The sequence below is a fragment of the Camellia sinensis genome, chromosome 6 (assembly GCF_055761805.1).
Source record: "Camellia sinensis isolate YWXY chromosome 6, ASM5576180v1, whole genome shotgun sequence".
NCBI lineage: Eukaryota > Viridiplantae > Streptophyta > Magnoliopsida > Ericales > Theaceae > Camellia > Camellia sinensis.
In genome coordinates, this window is record NC_138966.1 from 69,693,542 (window position 1) to 69,712,380 (window position 18,839).

An 18,839-nucleotide genomic window follows, 5' to 3' on the forward strand; every position below is an offset into this window, starting at 1 on the left:
TGAATAAAAAAATTACCTCTCTTCATTGGCTTTCTTCTTTGCCTGGCTTTTATTCTTTTGATCTACAGCATCAGCATCATCAACGTGCTCTATATTTTGACAAGCAGCATTAACCATGTCTGATTTCTCTATATCATCGAGAGGGACCTCAAGTGGAAGAATAGAAGCCCTCGCTTCCACTTCAGCAGGAAGAGGATGCTGCCCATTTTCACATTCAAAGTCCAAATTCTACATCCCGAATGAGCCTCTATCTGGCAACATTGTTAACCTAGTACCCACCATGTGATCTTTTTCCTCAATGGCATCATCATACTTCTGCTTTGAAGGAGCTTGAATGTCATAATTGCTCATAAAATAAGAATTCTTCATCCTAAGAGAAACTCGTTGTCTATCCTCATCCACCTGATAATAGTTTGAAAAACAGAAGAAAATAAAAAATACAGCTTCTGTAGCCACAGAGAGTTACTCAAACTGGCAGAAGTTCCATAGCAGCTGTTCCTATTTTAGATAATATTTAGAGAAATTATTCATTTGAATCAATATACATGTTCTCCAGAGTGTAGAAAGAGGTTACAATAATCACCATTCAGCAATCATAACACAACAACCACACTGCTTGCAAAGCTTGACATGCAATTGTTTACCTTCAAAACCTTTGATGTAACTCTCTCCCCTGCTCTGTATTTAGTTTCAATATTGTCAACATGATCATCAGAAAGCTCGGAAATATGGCATAATCCAACCTAGGCAGAAGAAGAATGCAATTATAAACCCAAACTAATATGCAGTCCGCTGCCAGAGCAGGATACCATGTGTTACATAACCTAAAAAGAGTTGGGGCACACCTACCCATAAAACACATCCTATATTCAAAGTTTGGTAAAATCAAACAAATGTGATGATTGTACAAACTGGCTTATTATTATAGTGACAGAAGTTGATGGGCCAGATGTTACCGCCACCCGTTACGGCCGCTTTTGCAGTGTGATTGAGATTCACAGGTGTGTCGGCCGCAGCGGCTACCGTAGCGGTCTTAACGGTGCCGTAACAGCCGTAACGGCCTGTTACGCACTGTTACGTAACGGTTCCAAATTGTTTCTTTCCAAAAAACACACAAAAAAAAGCTGAAAATGGGGGAAGAGGGATAGAGAGAAGAGAGAAGATAAAGAGAGAAAATGGAGAAGCAAGAGATAGAAAGAGAGAAGAGGGAAGATGAAGAACATGTTATTGATTCGTTGAAGTTGTAAGACCTATGTTATTCTATTCAGCTGCTATCACTCAACCATTTTGTTTGTGTGTGTCTATCTATATATTGTTTGAAAATAATAATAATAATGAGTGTGGTCATTATCTATTTGGGTTGGTTAAAATATGTATATATATATTTAGGCTTTTATTTATTCTTTTACTTTTGTCATTGTTTATCTTATATATAATAGCTAGTGATTGATTTTTTGTATAATATAAAGTCATTAATTATTAAAATAAAATGAAAAAAACTCAGTTTATAGTAATTTAAAAATATGAAATATATTAGATCATACTTAAAAATTTATAAAAATTAATCAATATTTATTTTTAACCCAATAAATATGATCATGGAAAAAAAATATGCGTATCCGTAAGTTTGTTTCAAAGTGTGCGAAAAATAAAAAAATTCACGATTCCGGTTACCGCAACCGTTACACTACGGCCTTTACACCCCGCAACCGCAACCGCGCCACCGCCACCGTTACGGCGACCGCAACCGCTTTTTAAAACCTTGATTTCATATGATTTTCCAGCAAAGGGGGCAGTTTTTCGGAAATCTAAATTGCCAGCTTAAATAAGTCCTATTAACTATTTAAATAAGGCCTATTAACCATACATCTTAAATAACTACTTCATCGAAAAAAGACAAGTGATTCAATACTAGAGAGCTGACTATTATATATCATATGATTTTCCAGAAAAAGGGGCAGTTTTTCTGAAATCTAAATTGCCAGCTTTGTGTGGAGCAATTTTCAGTTCCATCGGATATTGAAGGTGCTGACTGGCCGATTGGGATCACCAGCCAGGTTTATTGGAGCGTAATGTTAAGCTCTGGGCCCCATTGGTATTCAGGTCCCTGGTGTGCTGTTTGACAGTTAATTTTTTTGGGTCAGTTCAACATTGTTTTGCAATTTTCTAATATGATTTGGTGATATTAGTTCCTATTTTTTGTTGGGTGTTTGCTGACTGCTTGCAGCACCCACTAAACAAGAAAAGAAGGAGGGGGGGGGGGTGTTTGGTGGTCAGTTGAAGGGTTACAATAATAATGCAAAATGATAAGTGCAAAAGAACGAAATAGAATTTTAATTATATACGGACTTGGTGATGCAAGAAAGCACCAGTAATTCTAAATACTTACAGTGTTGTTGAGTTCACTGTTGCTGACAGTAGTAGACTTCTGAGAATGAATGCCATCTGAAGTTGTGCGTAATGACAAATCAACCTGGAAAGTTCCCTTAACTGAATGGCTGATTTCTAGGACTTTGCATTTGACAAATTGTCCCTCATGATATCCAGACAATGGGTCAGAAACCCATAAGTCTGTCAATTCAATAAAATGGACCTTTCCATACCGGTGTGGATCTATTTTGATGAGCATTCCACCCACACCAGGAAGAATTTTGGAAATCCTGCCGCCCACAACATCACCTTCGTGAATATGGTATGCTACATTCCCATTCAAGTGATTGCTTGTGTCATCTATCTTAGTAGTTTCACAACCAAGTGTTCTATCAGGAGCAGAATAAATTAGACGCAGCACGAAACGTAACAGCTTTTTCTCCTTATTAGCACTTAAAATATAACCAGATATTGCTTTCCCCACAGTATAGCGCTTCTGGAATTCCTGAAGTTCAGTAGGTTCACATGAACTGTCAAGAACGTAGAGCTGAGCCTTCACATGTCGAGACATTGTTAACCAGATCCATTCACTATCCAATTTATAGACAAATCCAGTAACATGTTGCCCAAATTGAATAACTGAAATCTTCATTGCCAAGCTTAACTCCCATTTCTGTAGAACCTGGATAAGCAATTGCATTTGGATCAACTTGAGTGATAAAACAGATACTAGAACAAAGTTTGGGTCATGTGCAACTTAGACCAACTAATGCACCAGCAAGGGCTGATTTGATACATGTTGCAGTCTCAAACAGAACACAGAGGAAAACAGAGGACATGGGTTAAGGGAGTGGCCTTGGATCTCACCGAGCATTGCTTTGAATAGACCCAACCAGAGAAAAAGGATAAAAACTGCACCCAGCAGATAAAAAAATATCTACTTTTTTAATATATTAGCCATATAGTTGAATTTATATGGATGAGGATGATCCCTAGAGCAATGCCCAACAACTATTAACAGACACATAAGGTGTAAGCTTTTCTGTTTCTGAGTTAAACATATTACAAGATGTAAGCATTTCAACGAATTTATCTTCAAGTGGGATAACTACAAAGACAATTAATAGCATAAGGTGAGTCATGCTACAATAAAGGATACCGTCTTTTTTTCCACCAGGGATGAGAGCCAGATAGTTGATCTTTTTTTGGTTTTGAGAATTTTTGGGGTGATCTCAGGGCTAATTTGGCAAAAAGTAGTGTGGTGGGCATCAATTTGCAACGTAATAAGCTTCAACGAATGGCTTCGCTTCTAGGATGTGGTATTGAGGTACTTCCGTTCAAGTACCTGGGACTTCCACTGAGGGATACTCCTAGGAGTGAATCTTTTTGGAATCCAGTTGTGGAAAAGATTGGCAAGAGGTTGAAAGGGTGAAGCAAGGCTTTCCTCTCACGTGGGGGTAGATATACTCTAGTAAGACAGTTTTAAGCGGTATTTCTATTTTTTTTTTTTATCTGTTTAGGATTCCAATTAAGGTTGCAAGATCATTAGAAAAGTTGATAAGATCCTCTGGGAAGGTAAGGATGAGGGTAAGAAGGATCATCTAGTGAACTAGGAAATAGTTTCCTTCCCAAAGGAGAAGGGGGATTTGGCCATTGGTAACATCGTGGCTAGAAACATGACTACTTGGCAAGTGGTTATAGAGATTTCCAAATGAATGTGACACACTATGGCATTCTGTTATTAGAAGCAAGTATGGGATTCAAGGTAATGGTAGGGATTCACAGGTGGTCTTTAGGGGTAGTTGTCGTGCTCCTTGGAAATCAATTTCTCATCTCTACACACTTTGGTCTCATTATCATTCTATGATGGTGGATAATGGGAACTTGTTAGATTCTGGGAGGATGTTTGGGTGGGCTCTTCTTCCTTTGTTTCAAATTTTCCACATTTATATAGAGTGGCCCGGTCTTATAATAGTTCTATAGCTTCCATGGCTTGTTTCTTTTTGGCTCCAATTTCTTAAAATTTCAATTTTTTTAGGAATCTCAATGATAGGGAAGCTGAAGAGTTGATGTCTTTGTTGTCAAAAGTTAATCATATTTCTTTGGCTTCTCTTTCGGAAGACAGAAGGTTTGGGCTCTTCATTCATCAGGTATTTTTTCTTGCAAGTCTTTTTTGGCAAAATCATTAATAATCCCCAAGTTCCTCAGTTTCCTTTTAATAAAATAATTTGAAAGACTTGTGCTCCTCTTAAGGTAAAGGTATTCATGTGGTCCTTGGTTCATGGATCATTTATTTTTGCACTGTCCAGTTGCTTTAAATTTATGGCATAGATTGTTTCTTTTGAAGAATGCTACGTGGGTGACCCCAAAAGGCAGTGTGCATATGCTACTAATTGACTTTCGAGCTTTGGGTGCATCGAAGAAGGCCAACGTGCATTGGTATTGTGCCATCTTCGCAACTTTTTGGGTCATTTGGTTGGAAAGGAATGCACGGGTTTTCGAATATAAATTTCGGGATGTGGATTTTTTGTGGGATAAAATTTGTCATGTGAATGCTCTTTTTAGAGGGGTTCCACTTTTTAGAGATTGGTTGTCGATGTGTGACATGTAGAAGGATTTTGATGTAGTCTTGTTTGGGTTGTGTACTTTCTTTCTTTTTTATCCTCTTTGTAGAGGATGCCTTATCCTCGTTTCTTTTTGTTCATTAATAAATCTCTTTGTTATTGATCAAAAAAATACTACAATAAAGGATACAAAGTAGTATTACTGGGATGAACTATTTTGAGATGGAAGAACACTATGATAAGTAGATATGATGGAACACAATTTGTGATGGAAAAAAAAGTTTAACGGCTCTAGTGCTGGGGTTATAGTCCAAGTTCAAGACACTGCTTGCACAAAGGGGAGGAGTAGAAGTGTAGAAAATGATTCAAGGTTACAAGAAAAGAATGGTGTACTTAGATAAGAAAGAATGAAAAAAACAAGTTGCGTTGCCAATTCAACTACTTGGAATAAATGTCAGCCAACTTTGGGTGATATGTTAACATATTGAAAGGACAAGTATGCTGTTGAGGGAACCCAGTGACTGAAAGCTTTGATATAGACTATAAATAAAGAAACTTTAGACATTACCTTACCTGAAACGAGAGAAGGTCTGATAGACAATTCCCACTGATAGTTTTTCCTATTATTTTCTGATTTATTGGTCTTTGAAACAATTACTGCGGTCAGTGTTTGTCCAATTCTGAAGTCTTTAAAGGGATTTTCGACAGCATTATCATCATTTGCCTGCCACAACACAAGTTTAACTAGTATATACAGCCAAGTAATTCGAAACCCATATAAATCTAGAAACAATGATCATAGATGACTGTACTGTGCCATTGTGTCAAAAAAATAAAAAATAATAATTGAAAAATATTCACCTCTGTGATATGTACCCTCCCATGGAAACCAGATCCAAATTTCAATTTCAGTTCCAAAGTCTTTATTTCAGTAATCTAGCAATAAAACATAATTGCATATAAATAATCTTAAAAAATAAAGAAACCATGATAACAGGTTTTTGTGGTCAAATGAAGCCTTTAAATATTAACACCAAGATGGAAATCCAACAAAAATAGATATTTCTACCTCTGCCTGAACAACAGCTCCCACATCATAGCCAGACTTCTTTTTTGCTCTTTTTGAACTAGAAGTCTCTGTAACCTCACTTATAGATTTAAGTAGCAACAGCAACCTCCCAGCTGTTGCAGGGCTTGGCAAAGCCATGATGGTGGCAATGACACTACATTACATAAACAATTTCAACTTGTGAATCCACAAAAAAGCATATATAATTTTGAACCTATAGAGTTTCAAAAATATTTGGAAAGAACCTCTCCTAGAATTGGATTAGTAAAGTTGGTTTATTCTTTAAGTTTGATTACAGCTTTTCTTTTTACTTTTTAATTTGCATATTAGGGTATTTTGCTAATTTTACTTTTCAGTTATATTCTGATTGTCTTTTGTTCTTTATTACTCAGGTAAGCTTTCAAGATCATGAGTATGATTCTGTATAGGTCCAACCCTTAGCTTTACTTAATTTTCAAGACTACTTGGCTCCAAATTTTCAAAATTGAATCCTCCATAAAAGTGATGCAGTGGAATTACTTTGAAGCCCCCTGAATGAGGAATTTGTTGGAAGACAGTTACTAGTAGTATGTGATGCAACCTCTTGCAGATGTGATGCCAAAAGAGTCTAGGGGGAATTGCTTCAGGATTTCCTCACTGTTTCTACTGTCTCTTCTCATGTAATCCTTGTTCACTGAACCCACGCATTCTGTCAACCACCAACTGCTGTTGTAACACCCTAGGTATTTCCATTAACTGACACATACATATTTCTCATTTCAATGCTTGAGATGCCTGGAATTAAATTTTCCTTCTTCAGTGTATGATACACTTAAAAGACATACTTTGATGGTCCTTTGGCATGACTAGAAAGATTTGTTCTTTGAATAAAATACACATGTTTTGCTATCCAATGTTTATAGCCTTGAAGTTCTGTCATTTGATGTGAAATGAAAGAAAACATAGAGACAAGAAAGGAAGAATTATATTTGCATACATATAATTATATTCCCCTCATCAAGATGCTTAAGTGGCATGGTCTAATGTTCTTAACATTTATATGCAATGTGTGGAAAACATAATCAGGATTAGTGGTAATTTAAGTGTGATTAGTGAATTTAATCAAGATTAATTAAGCTTAAACAGGAATAATTAAGTCAAGTGTGATTAGTTGCTTGAACTTGATTAATCAGTACTAACCTAGCTTAATTAGTGTAAACTTGATTAATTAATATTAATCATGTATTGGTAGAGACATCCAAGCACACACCTCACTTAGGAGTGTGAAACCTCATACTTGAATAGATAGATACATATATAGGAGAGGCAAGTGTCTGTCCAGTAATAAAAAACAACGAAAAATAGAGAGAGAGAGAGAGAGAGAAAAGAAGAACCTAAACTTGCCCCTAGTTTGAATTGAGGTAAAAAAAATTATTTTTATTATTATTATTATTATTTTTGATAGGTAAAATTCATGTTCACCTTATTGTTACCTTTAATTGGTTGATTTTATGCTTTGACACTTACTCTAATTGAATTTAAGCTTTTGAGTAGGAAAATAACTGAGTTCTTGACAAGTAGAATCTGAACAGGTTGCACTCTTTTGACCATATCTCCTAAAATATGTGAAATTTTGATGTGAAATTACTACTATTAGAAACTAGACTTATGGGAGTTCAATTTAGAGTCAATTTTGCCCAAACCCATGTTTGTGTGAAGGAGTTATGCTCATTTGAAAGTAACTTACCTGTGCTGAAAATCAGTGCACAGGCAGCAAAAGTTTTGGGTCAATTTTGATTGCAAATCTGTATTACTTGGGAAAGAAATAAATGGCATGGCCTATACCATTGGAAACATATAGGAGTCTAGTTTCTAACACATCAAACGGAGCTTGATTTCAAGTTTTGTAGTGAGAGATATGATTGTTTCACTAAAAGGTGTCGGTGCTGCCTAGGGGTGAAGGAAAAACTGCCTACACTGACCAGATCCCGGTTTTTGGTCTGTTTTCTGCACCGTTGGACTGTGTTGGGATTTTTTTTTTTTCCTGGAAATCGGTTCAGTGTTCGGTTTTGGAGATTTCACCCGGATAGAACCGAACTTAACGGATTATACCAAATTTACCGAACATTCAAATAATATACAAGCATTACCTCTTACTGTTGTTGAATTTGATATTTGATGAATTAGTCTTGGTGCAATTATGTTGTTGTTTGTTAGGTAAAAACAAGCCTTATATTTTAATTAGATTGATCTATAAAATATATATATATATATATATAAAGGCAATTATTTATTTTTTTTAAACAAATGCACAAACCGGTAAACTGCACCGAATCAAACGAAACCGAATTTACTGGTCCGGTCCGGTTTACTTGTTCTAGTCAGTCTGTTTGGTGCCATAGTTGTAGAAAACCGATTTTAACAATTCTGTCAAAAAAACATGCAAAACCAGACTGAACCAGACTGATTTCACCTACTGCTGCCCACTCAATTCGAATCGCATTAAAATGGTTTCAAACTTATTTTCTTCATCTAATTCAGCCCCAAATCACACAGAATTTAACTCAAACATGTTTTGAGATATTAGCAAGGGCCTAAGCAACATGGTCAAACCTTCGATATACCTCAAACAAGTTAATTTAAGAAAATGAATTTCAAACCGAATTAAAATTGCTCTAATTTTGTTGAAATGGATTGTGTACACCAACCTGCATTGTTTTATATGATGCAGGTTGAATTATATTTGGACTAACCTACATTTTAAGGGGGAAAAGAGGTGAGTGGCGATAAATCACAATTTATTTTGCAGTACAACTTCTTTGAAAATTAAATCTACCCTGTATTCTTCGAATATAAAATGTTTAATCAAGGATATCATATGTTTATTACATTTAATGTATAAAGATGATATCTATGGTTTTGGTTATGGTTTTAACTGTTTTGGGAGCAAAGTACTACATGAAACTAAGTGCTACATTGTATTGTGAAATACAATGGAAGCCACCTCTAGAATTTTTACAAGTCACCTCCTGGATCCTACATATCAGCTTTTGTCCTGGGCTGCTATTGGGGAACATTAATCTACTAATAATATTCGTCCCGGAAGCTATTTGGATACATTAATCTACTAATCGTATTGGTATTGTGAAAGTTATCTTAGAATGCGGTCTTGACATCATCGAAGTCAACCTAGTTATGTTTTGTTTTGTATTTTCTGGATGGGCATTATCACCATCGAAATGCAAAAGATATGTTAAATTTCAAATGCAAATTTAGCTTTTAAGTTTTGAACAACTTATAATTATTGGAAATGAAGATATCCTTGTCTCTAAATAGCTTTGATACATCACAATTCATTGGGCTTTAGTTCACCTCGCTTCCCTATATATATGAAGGAGATGATGATAGAGCATGAAGATTTCATGTTTGAAGCTAAGTGTTTATGTGAATAGACAAGAAAGTTTGTATGCATAGTTGTTGGATAAAAGACAAAGCCCTGAAGTTTGAAAGCTTTGTACACGTTTATCTTTGGAAAGAACATGACGTTCTCTTGTAAAATTGTGTACTCCTTGTGACTGAGTCTGTAAAAGGCATAAAAAATAATAATGTATGTTTCATTTCATTTACTTATGCACTTCCTCTGAATGGATGTCGTGGAATAAACAGGTCTTCCAATTTAGTGGCTTCCGCTACTCAAAGCAGTTTTTCCCCAAATTTTCCGTAAGTACAATGCTTTTGTTTAGTTAGGCCGTTGACTATTGGCTGGTCACTACTCTATCTCAGTTTGGGGTGGAATGCAATCGTGACAACTGTGGACTTCTTAAGCCACATCATACTACTACAGAACTTTCATGCCAAAATAAAGCAATCAGACTTCAATAATAGTAGAGGGCGAGCACATGAATACAGGCTACAGCTATTGTCAGATTCTGTCAGATACTTCAGTATAGAGGATCACATAATCCATATCATACTTAAGAAAAAATAAATTTAAAAAATCATAAACTATGAAACCATGGTTCCATTTCAAGGCCGGATCCACTTTAAGCTTTTCATAATTAAGTTCTAAATAATGTCGAGTTTTTTTTTTATATTTCCTTCAAGCACTACTGCTTCAGTTTTGCGTATCTTAAGTTATGTTATGTTTTAGGAGTAAAAAATTATTCAGCATATCCACATTTTCCAGACATGGGCTGTAGTGCTAAAATGTGGTTTACATTTTGTTAATAGATGTGTTATTGGGTCCCTTGTTTTGGCCTTAAGTGTGTTAAGATAAGTTTCACTAGTCATAACTTAAGCAGCTACTTTGCCTTATTCCTACCCCACAAGCCTCTTTCATACACTAACGAAACCAAACCAGTCTAAGTCTTCCCCTCCCCCTAAGTTATTCATTTGTGGTGATCACATAATTTTTTTCTTTTATCATTGCATCTATCCATCTTTGTTGTATATGATCAAACCATCTTAGCATGTTCTCCTACAAAACCCTAAAAAAGTTGCCATGCAAAAATTTCAGCAAGCCATCCTTTGAAAATTCAAAAAATCCAATCCATTTTTATCCATAAAACCTACCTTTTCAAAAATCCTCAAAACACAAGTTTACCAAAACCTAATCTCGCCAAATATTCAACTATAGGCCGCAGTATTCTAATTTTCAAGTGCTGTCAAAGAATATTTGATTTGAATTTTAAAATAAAATTAAAAAAGAAGAAACAAAGAAATGGCATGCACAAAGTATTGATTAAATTACACCAGAAATCATGTTTCACCTTTGGCCATTAACATATTGTCTTGGAGGGAACTTTTGTGTGCTGTAGTCGGTCAGTGAGGCATATCCAACAGCAAAGTTATATTGTGGTATTGACAGAACCTGCTCCACAAGTAACACAATAGGAAGAGAGAGATCAAAATAAGTATAGATCACTAACAGTGAATTCTTGTGAGACTAAACAAAAACATCAAACACTTGCCAAGTAAGTATCTTTCACAATCTCCACCATTGCATCAACAGTTTGATGTACCTCCAGTTCTTTGTGTGATTCCTTTTTGCGTTTCTGGAATAAACAATTGCATAATTCATGTTTAAAAAGTCAAGGAGGAGAAAGAGAAGGGAACTACAGATGATCTTCATTAGTGAACCATGAGAAGTGAAATGTCTAAGACAGTAGCTAAATTTAAAATATAACATCACACCTCATCCTATAAACTTTAACAAATGAAATATAGGTGTATGGAGATTCCCTAAGACGTGAAAGCGCAACAATATAATTGCACTCAATGTGCAGCGAAACGTATTCACCAGAGACCAAAAGCATTAACAGAGCTGGAAGAAGAAGAATATCAGAACTGAGAAAGATCATCTCAAATCACAATGTGGGTGTTTGGAAAGTGACTATTTTAGAGGTTTTTTAGCTTTTTGGCTATTTTAGTAGGCTATTTTAGTTTTTGTGTTTGGGAAGATGGGATGGATTTTTATTTGAGTTGTTGTATTGAAAAATGTGTTGAAATGATGTTTAAAGTTAAAATGACAAATTTACCCCTAACATCACATTTTTCAAAATTAATGTAAAGGGGCAAAATCGTCATTTACCAAGGGATGGGACAACTTGTCAATTCGTGGTTGCAGCTATTTTTTTTATAAAGTGTTAATTTAGGAGCTTTTTGGCTTTTTTTTAGTTTGAGGCTATTTTAGCCTCAAACTCATCTTCCCAAACACCCCCAATGATAATATGTGACTGAGGAAGAGGTGGAAGAAGCAAGGGAACAGACAACATCTGGTACATCAACAGTACATCAACATTTAGACACCAAACTTGAGGCAAACCTTCTTGTTAATATCAACTTTAGAAGTTTCTTCTCTCAATATATCAACAAATGCTGCCCTTAAAGACAAATCCACAAGGTGTTCAATCTTGGCAACATCAAGAACCACAGCTCGAACGATGGACCCAGTTTCCACAGTAATTCCACCTACTGCAAAAGATTTGTTGCACCAAACAGATGTATTACATCTTGAGAGATAATAAATAACTGATTCATGAAATTTTCAAATAAAGGACTTACACTGATAGTGCGTAACAAAAGCAAAAACATCATTATACTTCTCAAAGCTGACGACAACTCCAAAATCTTTCACATCACTAACTTTTCCTTCAACAACACTGCCAATGCTAAAATCTTCAACCCAATTTAACCCAAGACTTTTTGAGTCAGATAACTGCAGCTTAGCAATCTGGATCATAAAGTAAGATCAGTTCAAAGATGAAAATATTACATATCCAGAACATGGTCAAGAGAGTCAACAGCAGCATCGAAACAAATATGCATGATAGTTACAGAGCAGAAGTAACATCTTACATAGGAACCTCAAATGCTAAATGAATAAATTCAATTTACAACACACTGTACAGTTTCAAGCAAAAAAGGTAAAAGATACAGAAAACAGTAATGTGTGTTTTTTTTTTTTTTTTTGCTCATATATCATATGAGCGTTCTGAAGAATAAGGAACATAAAAGGAGGAATGTGGAAGGTACTTTAAAATTTTTAGGAAGAATATAAAGAATTTCCACCAAAATGCTTGAACAACTAAACCAACCAGTGAAAGGTTCCAAAGACATCATTCTTTGAAGTAAGTTCCGCAAAGCTGTTCTACATTTTCCACAGGGGCTTCTTTTCTTTTCCAAGGGATGGCATTTTTCCCTTAGCTTATTCACTAAGCTATCCTTACCAAACAAGACAAGTGAGTTATCCCACAATTAAGATCCCACCCCACCCAATGCCCATATGGTTTCAGCTGGAAAATTAAGGCTGTGTTTGAAACGATTTCCAAACATTGATTCTACCCCCACGTTCCAATATGATGTTTGGATAGGCATTTGGAACTAATTTTCCACAACTCCGCAGAAAACTCTGTGTGTGAGGCGCGATTTTTAATTTTTTTTTTTTTGAATTTGGCCTAACCGGTCGTCCCACCGATTGTCCGGCTGGTTGACCGGAATAGTACTATTTTTTTTTTTTTTTTGCAATTGACATATTTTAATTTTTATATATTCGAAAAAAATATTTTCCGAATTTTTAAAAAAAAATTATGTGTTTTAATAGAATTTTGAGTTGTATGTTTGATTATGAGTTGTAAGTTTTTGTATCAAATATCAAATGACACATCAAAAATTCCCCACTCAATTCAAAACTCTTTCACCAAACAAATTTTCCACACTCAAATCATAATTCCAAAACTCACAAACTCAAAATATAACTCCTACTCTCAAATCATAGTTAGAAAGCTCTACCAAACGCAACCTAAGATTTCAAAGGAAAATTCATTCGCAAATGACATCAGATCAGATCAAACATAACAAAAAGAAATGCCGTCCTTTCCTTGTCCACCTTGAACCACTTTCCAACCCTAAAACTTTGATGGCAACTTTAATAATAATAAAAATAAATAAATAAATAAAAATAAGTATAGTTAAGACAATTCTGCATGTGCAATTAGGAATAGTTTAGACAATTTTCCTATAGTGTACATTGATACATTTCCTGTGCTAACTCATGAGCAATACTACAAGAAAATGACATAGTTAGCCTTAAAGCATGACAATCGTTTTTGGTGTCCTTCAATTTCTATCACATTCACAATTCTTCCTGTTTTTGTAGAGCGCTAGATAACTGAGGAGTGATAATAGGCATTTTGGCTTTTGTGACAAGTCTGGCTGTTGACATTGGTTAGTACCCCTTTAATGCTTTCTCTAATAAATCTTTTACTCACAAAAAATATAGATAATAAATAGAACTGCTTTTGCTGGCCATTGTAAGCCCTCAAACTTGTAGTTGAAGCGCAACTTTTTCCCATCATCGAGCAATTCAGAAGCTGATATAAGTTAGTCCACTAGTAAACCTTTCATCAGCTGTTTCAAGAACCTTATACGTACAGTGAACATCATCAGCTATTTCAAGAAATCATTACCTCTTGTTTTTATCAGTTCAGCGAACCAGAAACCATCAGCTATTTCAAGAATCTTATCCAGGCTACAGTAAATGAGTATACCAAACCAATGGACAAAAGCATCCTCAACAAGACAGGAAAATCAATTTTGTTTGAAACCTATCAAATAAGAATTGCATTTTGTACATCAATTAGAAACATGCCCATGATTTCCTAAACAGTTGAGCCAGATATGGAATTAGCACATATGATAAGTGCATTTCTAATGATTTGGAAGTCCTTGACAAAAAGAGTTGAATAACCCTTTCTTCCATGGGAAACTTTCGAGTTGTTCTGTAATTAGAATAACGACACAAAAAACAGAAATAAAAAATTTCACACTCACGAATCCAATGTGGTTGCATTTCTATTTTGTTTCCTTCTTAGTACATAGAATTTAAAGAAGAATTATCTTTTCTCTAAGTTTGGATTATTTAACTAAAGAGTTAAATTTGTAAACAAAATCATTTTTGATATGTTAAAAATATGGTGACTTCAGTGTTTACCTTTTCTTCCAAGAGAAAGTATTCTTGGATAAAGGATGCATCCATCGAAGAGCATAATGATTGCTTCAAAGATAATGTTACTCTGCCAGTTTCACTACTAACCTGGAAAGAAAACAAACAGAAGCTTGTAACTGAGATTCTTCAATAGCATAAGAGATTCCATTCTCAAATTGTCAACCTACATCAAGTATGTAACTGCGAACAGATTGCCCAATGTAGAAGGCTTCAGACAGATTAGTTCTTCGGTCATCCGTTGCCTTCAAAAAACAAAAAACAAAAGAAAACCCAAAATGAGGGAGAATACTACTAAATTAAACAGGACACTTGGGCCTTGTCTGGTTCAGGCCATTTTAGCCTAAGAAACATTTCATCGAATTTTTTTGATTTTAGGTTCCTCGAGTAGAGGGAACCTAAAAACAAATTTTAAAAAATGATCCAATTTGAAAAAATTCATATGAGCAAAAATTAAGCCAATTTTTTGGGTAAAAGATAGCTTATTTTCGTCTTATTAAGACTCTTTAAAAATTTGATCATATTTATTATTTTTAGGAACCTAAAAAATTTAAATAAAAAATGATCAAATTTGAAAGAAAAAAAATTCAATTAAGGTAAAATAAAGCCAATTTTTGGGCAAATGATGCCTAATTTTTGTCTTAAAAGGACATTTTAAAATTCAATCAAAATGTTTTTTGATTTTTAGCTTTTAAAAAAATAATAATAAAATAAAATAAAATAAAAAACTAGGAAAAAAATTGATCAAATATGAAAAATGTCCTAATAAGACAAAAATAAGCTGATTTTTCTTACTTAGGTTAAAATAGTCTCAACCAAACCTGTCCAGAGAAAGTAATGGCCGGAAGAAAAAAAGAAATGACAGAAATAATGAAGGTAACTACCTTGCTTCTAAGAGCAAAACCAGTTAAACGCTCAATATATCGAACAAAACAACCAGATTCAATCAAGTTACACACGTACCCCTGGTTCAAACATCCGAAGTAGTATTAGTCAATAAAATTCAACTGCAAAATATCCGCAATTGATCTTTTAAAGCTATGGGACACTTTGATAATATTTCGTATACTTTTAACTTCCAACTTTCCATGGGCTTCATTTGTAGGTAATCTAAGTTGTTGGAGATGATGATCCAGTTGTTTGGCACGGGAAGTGGGTTAATCAAAGGGAACATAGTGAGTGCGAACTGTATGGAGGAGTTAAGTGGCTGAATAGTCTAGTGGCAAGCTGGAGTTTAATTTTTTCTCTTGTTGGACAGTGCAGGTGTGAGTATAATATTTTATAAATGAAGATTGGGCAAGGTCGGCAATGGTTTAGGATTGGAAGAGAATGAAGACAAGGGGTGGGCTTAGGCAAACACAAACGAAGAAAATGTGAAAAGGGGTTGACAAGATTTACTTTTCATACTTTTTCATCCTATCATCTTATAATTTCATTCTTTTTTTGGCCATTTTCAGTTCTGTTTTGAAAACCAATGACACCAACAATGCATATTCTCTAGCTTCTCCCTCAATATATATATCTTTTAAGAAATTACTTTTAAAAATGCAGCAGAATAGGGGGCTGCATTAATATGTGATGAGTTTTCCTACAAAAAAATATATATAAAAAAAATAGAAAAAAACAGGGCTCAGAAATAAACTAGTAAATAAATTCTTACATGGATTATTGAATGAGGACAAATTTGAGAAACTTCTGCAGGAAGCTGTTTAGCAGATTTAATAAGTGAATACTTTGCAGTGAGAATTAAATTGTTGCTCTCAGCGTCTACAACATTCAAGAGGAAATTTTAAAATTTGGATCAGCAATTCATAATTGTCATAAAGACTTTCTGGCAATGAAAATTTAATAGCATCTAAGCAAGAAACAAGCATACATACAAGAAATATCCTTTCAAGTAGAAGAAAATGACTAAGAAATAAAAATGATGACTGCCAAAAACTCGCTCTCTCCCCCTCTCCAGTTATTCACCCACAAGCAGCAAGGGCGCAACTCCAAAACGTCTGCTCCATTAACGTATACACCCCTTGACAACCTCCCAACACCTAATACTAGTCTCTGATAATTCAATGAACCCATTCCCTTCCCCAAATGCTGGTCCCAATTCATCATGGTTTCTTGGAGGGGAGTGTAAAGAGGGAAAAAAAATAAAGGGACCGTAGGGGTTGTTTGGGATGTCCTAAATAAGTGCACTTTTTGACTTTTTAGACTAAAAAGTTGAGGAAAAAATTATGATTGTTTGGGTTAACTTTTTGACTTTTTATGGGAAAATGTGTATTAAAAAATTGTATAAATTAGTGTGTAGGAGAAAATTAGAATCCGGAGTTGTTCAGCCGTAATTTTTGACTTTTGGGTGAATAGTGATAACTTTTTAACTTTTTGAGTAATTTTTTGGGTTTTTGACTTTTTTACAACTTGTCAAACTTGGTCTAAATCAAGCAGTAAAGAGATGATCAACTGTCTTCCCTCTGTTCTCACATACAAAAACAAATGGGCAAAATAAATCTTGAATGTATTTCTGAAGGCCAATGAACTATCCATGTTAAAACTAATAAATCTTCAATGTTCAAACTAATAGCAACTGACTTGGGGACACAACCTCAATGAAGCATAAAATAATAAAAGAGGTAAAAAGAAAAAGAAAAACATTTTGTTTGGGTGCCTTTAATCAGGAAAGAGATACAAAACTTTGAGGATGTGAACAGTGCCCAGACAATTACAGTTGGTGTCATTGCTATGGCTAATTATTTCAAAAGGAAAGCAAATAAGCTCAACAGAGAAGATTTTACAAGGGTTAAAAGTGGTTACGGGTCATAAACTAAGACCAAAAAAACAATTTCAGTAGAAGTAGATGCTAGGAGGCAATTCTAAAAATCCTTAAAGGTCAGACTTAGGCTTGGAATTGCACCACACATTCCCTAATAAATTGCTAGAAAATTCCTCGAGAACTACTCTGTATTGAACTGAATGCATCTAGTAGGTATTATATGTAGACTAGTAGATAATCCTAACCTATGTTACGCGGACTCAGATACAGGTATCGGGTGCGGGAGGGTATCTAGAGGTCAGACCCAGCAAACGTCAAATTTAAGGGTATACTGACTCGGTATAAAAGGTCAAATTTTATATTTTTAATCTATTATATGAGATAAAACAATGTTAACTTATATGTAACATACAATGTCAAAAAAGCATTTTATTTATTTTATAGCAATAATACAACAATATATACATATAATAATAGTGTTCAATAAAAATATGTATGGAGTGTCTGATGAGAAGTATCGGACATATATCCCACACCATTGCCCAAGGGTCGGGTGTCCAACATAAGTATTTGGTTTCTTTTTAGTCAATGTAACATAGAATCCTAACTTCAGTAGGATTTAGAATCCAAATTTAAAATTTTATATGCTTGCTAGTGCAATCCATATAACCAATATAAAGTCATCAACTAAAGATCCAATAGTGCAATCCAGAGTTCAGAGCTGTTGCCCATGGAATCTGTGAAGTAATGTGGATTAAAAGAATTCTTGAAGAATTAAAGCTTTCTCACCCGACATCTATGAAGGTCTATTGTGACAACAAAGCAGCTATATCTATAGCTCATAATCCAGTTCTACATGATCGCACAAAACATATAAAAGTGGATAAACATTCCATCAAGGAGAAAATCAATGCTGGCATAATCTGTATGACCTACCTTCCAACAGGTGAACAATTAGCTGATGTGCTAACGAAGGGACTACACAAGAAGCAATTTGATAAGCTGACTAGCAAGCTGGCTATGGAAGATATCTTCACACCAGCTTGAGGGGGAGTGCTGGAAATTTGTGTTAATGTATATAATAAGATAGTGGCATGTATATAATATGATAGTGGTGTTGGTGACAGATAGTGGCATGTATAGAATATGATAGTGGTGTTGGTGGCAGATAGTGGCATGTATATAATATGATAGTGGTAGATAGTGGTAATATATAATAGGTAAGTGGTATATAATAGGTTATAATGATGTTTGTAATATCTCCTATATAAGGAGTGTCATTTGGTCTTGTAAGATAAGAAGTTTTGAATATAACAGAAATATATTCCTTCTTCCTCATATTTTCGGAGTTCTTCTTCCTCATATTTTCTAAGTTGGTATCAGAGCAACAAAAAACACAGCAGCCCTAAAACCGTCATAGTCATGTCGGAAGTCACGTCCGAAACCACTTCAACCCCTGCCGCTGCCATTCCGGTGAAAACGTCCAACTCTCACTCTGTCCAAATCACCACCATCCGCCTAAATGGTGATCATTTTCTCCGCTGGTCACAATCTGTCCGGATGTATATCCGTGGGCAAGGAAAGATC

The 18,839-nt window shown here is 34.9% G+C and overlaps 1 pseudogene across 1 annotated transcript in view; it reads right to left on the bottom strand.

Moving 5' to 3' along the window:
* Nucleotides 1-18,839, bottom strand: part of LOC145789341 (rRNA biogenesis protein RRP5-like) — a 78,841-nt pseudogene that overhangs the window by 2,970 nt on the left and 57,032 nt on the right. The window contains exons 17-29 of the transcript XR_014332426.1: nt 16,146-16,252; nt 15,370-15,450; nt 14,656-14,730; nt 14,474-14,575; nt 12,046-12,214; nt 11,807-11,955; nt 10,752-11,036; nt 6,004-6,157; nt 5,796-5,870; nt 5,503-5,658; nt 2,390-3,052; nt 645-743; nt 17-402 (exon numbers count right to left, since the gene is read on the bottom strand). The product of XR_014332426.1 is annotated as an rRNA biogenesis protein RRP5-like (transcript). The remainder of the gene's footprint in view (nt 1-16; nt 403-644; nt 744-2,389; nt 3,053-5,502; nt 5,659-5,795; nt 5,871-6,003; nt 6,158-10,751; nt 11,037-11,806; nt 11,956-12,045; nt 12,215-14,473; nt 14,576-14,655; nt 14,731-15,369; nt 15,451-16,145; nt 16,253-18,839) is intronic.